Below are 12,300 nucleotides of genomic sequence, written 5' to 3' on the forward strand. Positions count from 1 at the left end.
AATGTTTTAGAACATAAAAGACAAACAAGGATGGAATGCTAAGATCGGCTTGCCATACTGGTATAGCAAAGAGCATTTAATGCTAAAACGGCTTGCCATAGCGGCAGGTACTTTTTTCGGTTTTAATTGGCATGCACAATAAGCGGAAATGTCATGCATTTTAAACGTCTGACGGACCACCCACTAACATTTTCGTCTATTCTCGTCTCGTCAACGAAAACTCACACACGTCTCGTCATGTTTTAGTCATCAACGAGCCATTTTTATCTCGTCATCGTCTCGTTTTCGTCATGGAAAAAAGTGGCGTCAACGAAATGATTTCGTCATCGTCATCGTTGACGAAAACAACACTGACCTGAATGTGTTGGGATAAAACGAGCCGTTAATTTCAGGTAAAATGGGCCACCTTCTGAGTAGCGTTTAGGCAGAAATTCTAGTGGTTCCTCTGATTAAATATTATTAATATATTGTATTATTGCATTTGTGACACACCCTTTTTACATTTTACCTTCTAAATACTAAAATTTTGATATAGAAGTGATATTAGTTGAAGTAGCCAAATGTTAAACTATTTATTACAGACAGCATAAAAACAAAGGATCAGAAAGGGAAAAAAAAGGGTCAGAAAGGAACATTAAGGAGATAGAAAGGATGTCTGCTAGGGATGGGGCAAAAAATACAATCGGAGGGTAGGGGAGAGAATGAGAGGAGCATTGGCTGAATATAGGGAGACAGTCGAGAGAGGCCTAAACGTAAATGTATGTTTTCTCAGTGGTGTGAAACTGATGTTTTAATATAATTACACTGCTACATTATAAAATGAAATATAATTAAATGTGTTTTATCAGAAATGTCTCTATTTCACTTTGCATATTGACTGGCCCATTTTACCTGAACACTGCTATCTCAAAAAATGTGGGGCACCAAATGTTTAAAAAACCTGTAGGACCTGAGCAATTATATTTTACTACATCAATTCAACACAAAAATATTAAAAACAGTCCTTATTAATCATAATCATGGTTTTTTTGTTAGTGTCCCCAGCAGTTGACCAATAAGTGGCCCAATTTACCTGATATCACCCTACTCGTTGCACCGTAAGTAGAATGGCATCTAAGCTAATATTAGTCTGTTTCATTCTTATTCCGAGGTCCAGATCAGATGGTCACTGCAGTCCCCCGGATCCAGTCTGTACCCAGCCAAGATGGTGGATCAGCCCCTAGAGATGACCTCTACAGCCCTGAATGTTGACTGGATGAGCCCCAGAGACGGATCATCAGTGGAGACCTCGTCACCCAGGTGCAAGACCATGGGAACCTGATGAGTCCTCTCCAATCTGACATTGGTACAAACTGCAGGTTTGGTCTGGCCAGAGGAGAACTGGCCCCCCGATTGAGCCTGGTTTTTCCCAAGTTTATTTTTTTTCTCCATTTCTGTCACCTGTGGAGTTTTGGTTCCTTGCCGCTGTCGCCTCTGGCTTGCTAAGTTGGGGACACTTACCTTCCAGCGATATCGTATACTATTTGAACTGAACTGGATGAGGACATCACTGAAATCAATGATGAACTGCCTTTAATTGAAAATGTATTGTTTGCAATACTGCACTATGGACACACTATCGTCCTGTTTAATGTGAAGTTGCTTTGACACAACCTGTATTGTTAAAAGCGTTATATAGAGGTGACCTGACTTAAAACAAAAATGCAGTTTAAACATTGGCCAAAACACCATCTTTATTTTTTAGCTCAGCTGTCACAGAATAGAACCCATCATTGGCTTATCAAAGACAGCACCGGATAAGTCTATGCTGCCTCTAAAAATTGTGAGATGAAGGTATGTCAGTAGAAACAATGTGACACAATCTCAGGATTTAGACGTGCCAGAGGCAGCACTTTTCACTTTTCAGTGCTATCTGGGACAAAGCCAATGTTTGGAGAAGTCCTGCATACAGTGCCTTGCGAAAGTATTCATACTCCTTTTTTTTTTTTTTGGTACATTTTGTTTTGTTGCAGCCTTATGCTAAACTGCTTTAAATTACTTTTTTTCCCACGTCAATCTACATCTCATACACCATAATGACAAAGCACAAAACAGGTTTGTAACAACTTTGCAAATTTATTAGAAATAAAAAACTGAAAAGATCCCGTTGCATAAGTATTCACACCCTTTTCTGGGACACTGGAAATGTAGCTCAGGAGCATTCATATTGCTTCTAGATGTTACTACAGTTGGAGTGGAGTTAAACTGTGGCAAATTCATTTGAATGAGTCTGATTTAGAAAGGCACACACCTCTCAGAAAAGGTCTTACAGCTGAAAATGCATATCAGAGCCAAAACCAAGATAACTGCCTGTAGAGCTCAGTGACAGACTTGCGTTAAGGCAATGATCTAGGGAAGAGTTCAGAAACAAATCTGCTGCATTGAAGGTTGACAGAAGCATTATCCATAATGGAAGACGACTGGAACAACTAGGACTCTAGAAAATGTCTGCCAGCCCCCATCCAAGCTGACAGAGCTTGAGAGGTGAAAAGGTGAGGCAAAGAATGGCAGATCATTGCCAAATGCAGATGTGCAAAGCTCGTCACATCATACCCAAAAAGACTTGAGGCTGTAAAGGTGCTTCAACTATGTACTGAGTTAAGGGTATGAATACTTATGCAATGTACTTATTTCAGTGTTTTATTTTTAATAAATGTGTAAAATTTGCAAATCTGGTTTTTGCTTTGTCATTATTATGGTGTATGGAGTGTAAACTGATGTGGGGAAAAACTAATTTAAAGCAGTTTAACATAATGCTGCAACAAAACAAAATGGGGAAAAAATGAAGGGGTATGAATACTTTTGCAAGGCACTGTATGTCACCAGTGGGAAGTCTGTCATTTTTTACTGCCAGTCCATCCAGCATACTGTATGTTGTGATCTTTAAACTGGCAGGCTAGTGTCTACAGGCTTAATAACTTAACTAGCAAACCTCCATTTTTTTTTCATCATGGCTATGGTCCCACGATGATACCAAACCAGCGCTAACCAGCATAAACCAGCATCGTGGGAGTTTGTTCACTAGATCATTATATGAAACATTAAGCTAAGTTAGCACTTTTGGTGTGAGTTTGGTCTCACCATTGGGATTGTGGGAAGATTGAAAACAGACACTCCCGGTTCTACAACTTCACCCATGGGAGTGTCAAACCTGGTTGCCAAGGTTGATCCTGCTAATTTAGGTGGCTTACTAGACTCTAGTCTACACTTCCTAGGGTACCTTGAATTATTGGAGCCCAATTATTCACTTTCGTTCCAGTGAAACTGACAGTCAACTCCAGTCATCCACTCCCTTATTCTTGGCAAGAGAAAGCTCACTGTAGGCTCAGGCTATCCCAGACGTCACTCACCATGTGAAATCCTCATCATTTAACTACAGGTAGTGCTCAGGAAGGGTTTTTTCTTTTACTGAAAGCTTAAGCCTTTGTATTTCTACTGAAGGTAGCTTAAAAGCACAATCATAGAGTATAACAGTTATTCTGGGTTGCACTGAATGTTGGGGAGGAAGAGAAAACTTGGCTCCAATCTACTGTGTTAATATGAAGGAAGTTTCTGTACTTAATTTTCATAGTTGTTTTACCCAAATTTTGAATTAGGCATTGCATGGCTTAATGTTTGATAGATAGATATAGATAGATAACATGTTTCTAGCGTGTTTCCAGCATGATTACCAAATTGTTAGCATGTTTTAACATGATTTGCATGTTACTAGCATGTTGTAACATGATTCTAGCATGATTACCAAGCTGTTAGCATGTTTCTAGCATGATTAGAAAGTTGCTAGCACGTTTCTACTATGTTTCTAGCATGATTAACAAGTTGTAAGCATGTTTCTAGCATGGTTAGCAAGTTGCTAGCACGTTTTTAGAATGATTAGCAAGTTACTATCATGTTGCTAGCATTGATTAGCATGTTTGTACTGTGTTTCTAGCATGATTAGCAAGTTGCTAGCATGTTGTTAACATGATTCTAGCATGATTAACAAGTCGTTAGCATTTTTCTAGCATGATTACCAAGTTGCTAGCATGTTTCTACTATGTTTCTATCATGATTACCAAGTTGCTAGCACATTTTTAGCATGATTAACACGTTACTAGTGTTTCTAGCATGATTAGCAAGTTGCTAGCATGATTCTAGTATGATTAACAAGTTGCTAACATGATTACCAAGTTGCTAGCACGTTTTTAGAATGATTAGCAAGTTACTATAATGTTGCTAGCATTAACATGTTTCTACTGTGTTTCTAGCATGACTAACAATTTGCTAGCATGGTTCTAGTATGATTACCAAGTTACTAGCACGTTTTTAGCATAATTAGTAAGTTGCTACCATGTTTCTAGCATGATTAGAAAGTTGCTAGCATGTTTCTACTATGTTTCTACCATGATTAGCAAGTTGCTAGCATGTTGTTAACATGATTCTAGCATGATTAACAAGTCGTTAGCATTTTTCTTGCATGATTACCAAGTTGCTAGCATGTTTCTACTATGTTTCTATCATGATTACCAAGTTGCTAGCACATTTTTAGCATGATTAACACGTTACTAGTGTTTCTAGCATGATTAGCAAGTTGCTAGCATGATTCTAGTATGATTAACAAGTTGCTAACATGATTACCAAGTTGCTAGCACGTTTTTAGAATGATTAGCAAGTTACTATAATGTTGCTAGCATTAACATGTTTCTACTGTGTTTCTAGCATGACTAGCAATTTGCTAGCATTGTTCTAGTATGATTACCAAGTTACTAGCACGTTTTTAGCATAATTAGTAAGTTGCTACCATGTTTCTAGCATGATTAGAAAGTTGCTAGCATGTTTCTACTATGTTTCTAGCATGATTAGCAAGTTGCTAGCATGTTGTTAACATGATTCTAGCATGATTAACAAGTCGTTAGCATTTTTTTGCATGATTAGAAAGTTGCTAGCATGTTTCTACTATGTTTCTAGCATGATTAACAAGTTGTAAGCATGTTTCTAGCATGGTTAGCATGTTGCTAGCACGTTTTTAGAATGATTAGCAAGTTACTATCATGTTGCTAGCATTGATTAGCATGTTTCTACTATGTTTCTACCATGATTAGCAAGTTGCTAGCATGTTGTTAACATGATTCTAGCATGATTAACAAGTCGTTAGTATTTTTCTAGCATGATTACCAAGTTGCTAGCACATTTTTAGCATGATTAACAAGTTACTAGTGTTTCAATCATGATTAGCAAGTTGCTAGCATGATTCTAGTATGATTAACAAGTTGCTAACATGATTCTAGCATGATTACCAAGTTACTAGAACGTTTTTTGCATGATTAACAAGTTACTAGTGTTTCTATCATGATTAGCAAGTTGCTTGCATGTTTCTAGCATTATTAACAACAACAAGTTGCTAGCACGTTTTTAGAATGATTAGCAAGTTACTATCATGTTGCTAGCATTGATTAGCATGTTTGTACTGTGTTTCTAGCATGATTAGCAAGTTGCTAGCATGTTGTTAACATGATTCTAGCATGACTAACAAGTCGTTAGCATTTTTTAGCATGATTAGAAAGTTGCTAGCATGTTTCTACTATGTTTCTAGCATGATTAACAAGTTGTAAGCATGTTTCTAGCATGGTTAGCAAGTTGCTAGCACGTTTTTAGAATGATTAGCAAGTTACTATCATGTTGCTAGCATTGATTAGCATGTTTCTACTGTGTTTCTAGCATGATTAACAAGTTGCTAGCATGTTGTTAACATGATTCTAGCATGACTAACAAGTCGTTAGTATTTTTCTAGCATGATTACCAAGTTGCTAGCACATTTTTAGCATGATTAACAAGTTACTAGTGTTTCAATCATGATTAGCAAGTTGCTAGCATGATTCTAGTATGATTAACAAGTTGCTAACATGATTACCAAGTTGCTAGCACGTTTTTAGAATGATTAGCAAGTTACTATAATGTTGCTAGCATTAACATGTTTCTACTGTGTTTCTAGCATGACTAGCAATTTGCTAGCATGGTTCTAGTATGATTACCAAGTTGCTAGCACGTTTTTAGAATGATTAGCAAGTTACTATCTTGTTGCTAGCATTGATTAGCATGTTTCTACTGTGTTTCTCGTATGATTAGCAAGTTGCTAGCATGTTGTTAACATGATTCTAGCATGATTAACAAGTCGTTAGCATTTTTCTAGCATGATTACCAAGTTGCTAGCATGTTTCTACTATGTTTCTATCATGATTACCAAGTTGCTAGCACGTTTTTATCATGATCAACAAGTTACTAGTGTTTCAATCATGATTAGCAAGTTGCTAGCATGTTTCTAGCCCGATTAAATCGTTGCTGCCATGTTTCTAGCATTATTAACAAGTTGCTAACATGTTTTAGAATGATTAGCAAGTTACTATCATGTTGCTAGCATTGATTAGCATATTTCTACTGTTTCTAGCATGATTAACAAGTTGCTAACATGATTCTAGCATGATTACCAAGTTACTAGAACGTTTTTAGCATGATTAACAAGTTACTAGTGTTTCTATCATGATTAGCAAGTTGCTTGCATGTTTCTAGCATTATTAACAACAACAAGTTGCTAGCACGTTTTTAGAATGATTAGCAAGTTACTATCATGTTGCTAGCATTGATTAGCATGTTTGCACTGTGTTTCTAGCATGATTAGCAAGTTGCTAGCATGTTGTTAACATGATTCTAGCATGATTAACAAGTTGTAAGCATGTTTCTAGCATGGTTAGCAAGTTGCTAGCATGTTTCTACTGTTTCTAACATTATTAGCAAGTTATCATGTTGTTAGCATAAATAGCAAGTTGCTAGCATGTTTCTAGCATGATTATCAAGTTGTTAGCATGATTCTAACATGACACTAGCATTACTTGGAAGTGACTAGCATGTTTTTAGCATTATTAGTATGTTGCTAGTATGTTTCTAACATGATTAACATGTTATTAGCATGATTAGCAAGTTACTGGCACAATTCTGGAATGATTAGCATATTGCTAGCTTGAGATAGATGAGTTTGAATGTATTATAAATCTAGTTGATAGAAGGTGAGTTTGATTGAGTCTCAAGGGATTGTGGGAGTTTTGTCAGTTGAAATTTGAATTTTGTCAGTTGGAGTTTGAATAGTGTTGATCAGTTGAACATTCCCTCAATGTAAGTCTATGGGATTTTTCACAGTTTTAATCGTCATTTTTAGGAAAACCGTAAGTCCGATCAGTTAGAAAAGATCCAGCAACTGGAGTCAGATCAGACTGAAGATCTGGCCTGAGTTTGGAGTTTGGAGAGTTAAAGCTCTAGGAGGAGTTTTCTCAAGCCAACTTAATACAATATGTTTGCAAAATTAAATAACTATGTTACTATGTTGTTACTGTATTGAAACTTCTTAAACTACTTCATTACTTACTTGATTAAAACATAAACTGAAATATGAATGAACAAAACCTGGCTATACAGACCTAAAAAAGCAGCTAAATTACTAAAACTTTAAATTAAAATGAAAACATAAAATGTAAAAGACTAATTCAAACTATTAATAAAAACCCATACTAAAACAACACTATCTTTCCCACCCATTATTAGAGTGATTAAAGCTCAAGAGAAACAAATTCAATTAAAATGTATTTGAAATAAATAAATTAACACAAAATTACACAAAATATTGTTCCAAAGTGGTTTTACAGTTAACTTTGAAACCTCTAAATGAATAATGTTCAAAGAAATATTTGAAATAAATGTTTCCAAAAACCCTTTGACACTTTTACTTAGAATAGGGTGGATGTTAAATTTATACAATCTTGAGTTATTTCATTCGGAGATACTTGCCTGCTCCTCAGGCCGGTCTCAAGTGGCATTAAGATAATTGGTTATTGTCTCGCCACACCCATATGCCTCTAGTCTAATAATAAACCTTTGTCAGAGGAGCACCACAACTGTCTTCAATGGATTGTACTGTTGTTTACAGTTTTTCAGCTGATGAAACATCTTTCCAAAAACAATTTTTTAGACATTTTTTTTTTTGGCTTTCTCAAGTCAACTTAATAAAAACATTTTGAGCAGCAGATCAGAATATTAGAATGATTTCTGAAGGATCATGTGACTGGAGTAATGATGCTAAGAATTCAGCTTTGAAATCACAGGAATAAATTACATTTTAAAAATATATTAAAATAGAAACCGTTATTTTAAATAATAAGAATATTTAAATGTTTTACTGTTTGTTCTGTACTTCGGATCCAATAATGCAGGTTTGGTGAGCAGAAAAGACTTCTTTTAAAAGCTTCACTTCCATTCACAACTTTTCTCCCATGGCATCATGGGATAGTAAAGTGCCATCAAGGTACTTCTTGCCTATACTACACTTTTCATATGCTGTTTTTCATCTAACATAGTAAGGAAGTATGTTTATTTGGATACAGCCTTCTGCACTACCCTCTCAACTGTATCAGTTTTCATAATTGTATCCATTAGCTGATTATGCGGTTGCTTACAGACTTAAATATTGTGTCCAGTTATTAAACTAACATACATTTGTAAACTCAATGGCTGAACATGTAAATAATTACTGTATATGTATTCATTGTTACATTTCTATTTCACATTTCTTACCAGACATCCTGTGGTGAATGAAGCTAACAACAACAAATATCCGCAACAAATATTTTTAGACTTTTTTAAACCAAAATAGCTGAGTTTGACAAAAAAAATAAAAAAAATTAGCGTGTGTCTTTTGTCAGGTAGCATGTGTTATGCTGTCGAGCTCAACAGCGCCCCCCACATTTGTCCAGTGTAAATTTGAGGTGAAAAACAGAATTGCAGCGCGCCATAATTGAAAACGTGTCGGTTACGTATGGTAACCCTCATTCCCTGATGGAAGGAACAGAGTCTATAGCTGCATTTCCATTAGAGATTTGCGCAAAACTTTGGCGAGATTTTATAAATGTCGATTAAAAAGTATTGCGAAATGACAGCGTTTCCATTAACCGATGTATTTTTTTTAATCTCGTTTTTTTGTGGGATTTTGGCTATATTTAATCGAATGTGACCTGTAAATGCAGAAAAAAAAAATCCATTGCTGTTTTGCAAAATATTCCTTTTTTGAATTGCCAGAAAAACCACCTCATGCGAGCGTTAAAAATTTTGTGATATGTGGGAGTTTTTGCGCAATTGACGTGTTTCAATTAGGCGTATTTTTAATTCGCAATTTAAAGGGTAATAGAAATGCAGCTATTGTGTCAAATGTACGATACTAGGGGTCACTCTTGGGAGCCCAAACACCTCTGATATCTTGAGAAAAGGCCAATGAAATTGGGTGTGCAGATTTTGCTGGCCACGCCCCTGATATCCGGGTATAAATAGGCCAACGTGAGATCTGCTCACTTGTTCTGTTCCGAGGACCCGAGAAGTGTCTCAAGCTCACTCAGAGGCATTCCAGACTTGTGACAGAAGGACACAATGTCTCCGTTCCCTCCATCAGGGAATGAGAGAGCAGAGCAGAGCAGAGGTTGCTGCTTTGGAGGGGCAGGGGCACGACCTGGCATTACTGCCAGGTTTAGCCACAGGTGGTGCTCCTGGATCACCATAGTGAACATTGCCCTCCCCAGAGCCCGGAGAGCATAGTCAGTCACCAAGCACAGTTCCTGCAATAATACTGGGTCGGGAGCACCTTCCCTCAGATCTTTCAAAGCTGGGGAACAATAGTCCGTCAAAGACGGGGAAGAAGGGAAGAAAAGGGGGAAGGAAGAAAAGGAGAAAGGGAAGAAGAAAGAGAAAAAATGACGAAAAGAAAGGGTGAAATGTGACGTTGGAACATATTACTTCCTTAGAATGCACGCTACGATACATTTTCAGGTTTCTTTGTGCGTGAAAATCGCGCATTTATATTACACTGTTTCCTATTGCAGGCGCTCACCAAGACTGGGGTTCGAATCCAGATAAAGGCACCTTTTTGTATTGTTATTGTTATATTGTTAATTTCATTAAATAAATGCAATTTTTAAGGTTAATAAAATGTACATATGTACAATTCTTTCATGAAAAATAAAGAATGCCAATGGAACTGTGGTATTGTTGATGTTGTTGTTATTATTACTTATTATTTTGTAGTTGTTGTATTAATATTATTTATTCTGATTAAGCACAATATTATAGGTGAGGTGAGCGCTACCATCAGTCCTGTGTCATGCCAACAGTAAAGCATCCTGAGACCATTCATGTGTGGGGTTGCAATATTAGTTTTGTTTGTATGTTACATTCATTCAAGACACTTACAAATCTGTTATTTGTATTGAAAAAAGATAGTAATTAGAATAAAATAGAAAAAAAATAATAAAAAATTTTTAATTTACAATCATGCCAACAGAACAGTAATGAATTTTAAATAAATACAATTATATTAACTATTAAATAAGTTTTCAAACAACAATAAATTAAAAGGGAAATAAAATGAAAATAAAAACAGAAATCAAAAAGCAACAATTTCCCAGTTTGTTTTTGTTTTACAATTATTCCAACAATACAGTAATGCATATTAAATAAAATTAAATATTAAATAAGTTTTCAAACAACAATAAATTAAAATGAAAATAAAAGTAAAAGTAAAAAACAAAAAGCAATAATTTGCCAGTTTGTTTTTATTTTACAATTATTCCAACAATACAGTAATGAATATTAAATGAATCAAATTAAATATTAAATAAGTTTTCAAACAACAATAAATGAAAAGGAAAATAAAATGAAAATAAAAGTAAAAAACAAAAAGCAATAACTTTCCAGGTTGTTTTTATTTTATAATTATTCCAACAATACAGTAATGAATATTAAATAAACAAAATTAAATATGAATTAGGTATTCAAACAACAATAAATGAAAAGGCAAATTAAATGAAAATAAAAGTAAAAAACAAAAAGCAATAATTTGCCAGTTTGTTTTTATTTTGCAATTGTGCCAACAGAATGGTAATGAATATTAAACAAATCAAATTAAATATTGAATAATTTTTCAAACAACAATAAATGAAAAGGCAAATATGAAAATAAAAGTAATAAACAAAAAGCAATAACTTCCCAGTTTGTTTTTATTTTACAATTATTCCAACAATACAGTAATGAATATTAAATAAATAAAATTAAATATGAATTAGGTATTCAAACAACAATAAATGAAAAGGCAAATTAAATTAAAATAAAACTAAAAAACATAAAGCTATAATTTGCCAGTTTGTTTTTGTTTTGCAGTTGTGCCAACAGAATGGTAATGAATATTAAATAAATAAAATTATATAATAACTAGGTATTCAAAGAACAATAAATGAAAAGGGAAATAAAATGAAAATAAAAGTAAAAAACAAAAAATAATTAGCAAATTTGTTTTTATTTTGCAATTGTGCCAACAGAATGGTAATGAATATTAAATATATGAAATTAAATATTGAATAATTTTTCAAACAACAATAAATGAAAAAAGAAATAAAAACAAAAGTAATAAACAAAAAGCAATAACTTCCCAGTTTGTTTTTATTTTACAATTATTCCAACAATACAGTAATGAATATTAAATAAATAAAATGAAATATTAAATAAGTATTCAAACAAGTATTTTTGACCTCTGACACGCCCCCTGAGGATGTGTCATTCTTTCGTACACCTTCGGCTCGGTTCGGCAACTTGATTGACACCTGACTAGAACGCTGACTCCTCCGCCTAGCGGCAATACGCGAAAACGTGCCGTCGACATTCTCTTCTACTCTGATTGGTCAAATGTCGAAAATGTTAAGAAAACTCTTTATGATTGGCTGGAAATGTTGAAGCGCTTCCACGCGATTGGCCCAAATGTTATAGTGCTTCGACGTGATTGGCTGCACAGTTCAACATTGCTCGACATTTCCAAAATAATGGGCGAATTCCAAACGGCTATTTTGCGCCCTTCAAGGGCACTTCTAGAAGGGGACGCCATTTGTAGGGACGTTCCAAACGAAAGTGAGCAACTTAATCCCTTCACGAAGGGCCCTTCCAGAAGGCCGTTAGCGAAGGGAACATTCCATGGTCACTTCACGGAAGTGATTTCCGTTAGTGATCACGTTTGCGCAGCGTTGTCAAGGTAACATTTCGTCAGTCATTCCCTTCGCCAAGGGAGTTCCAAACGGTTAAAAGAGACAGAAATGCCCTACTCCCTTAAAAGAACTCACTTCAAAGGGATCTGCCCTTCGAAGGGAGTAGGGCGTAGGGATGCGCACTTCCATTTGGAATTTGCCCAATGTCGGACTATCCTTC

The sequence above is a fragment of the Garra rufa genome, chromosome 7 (assembly GCF_049309525.1).
Source record: "Garra rufa chromosome 7, GarRuf1.0, whole genome shotgun sequence".
NCBI classification, from domain to species: Eukaryota; Metazoa; Chordata; class Actinopteri; order Cypriniformes; family Cyprinidae; genus Garra; species Garra rufa.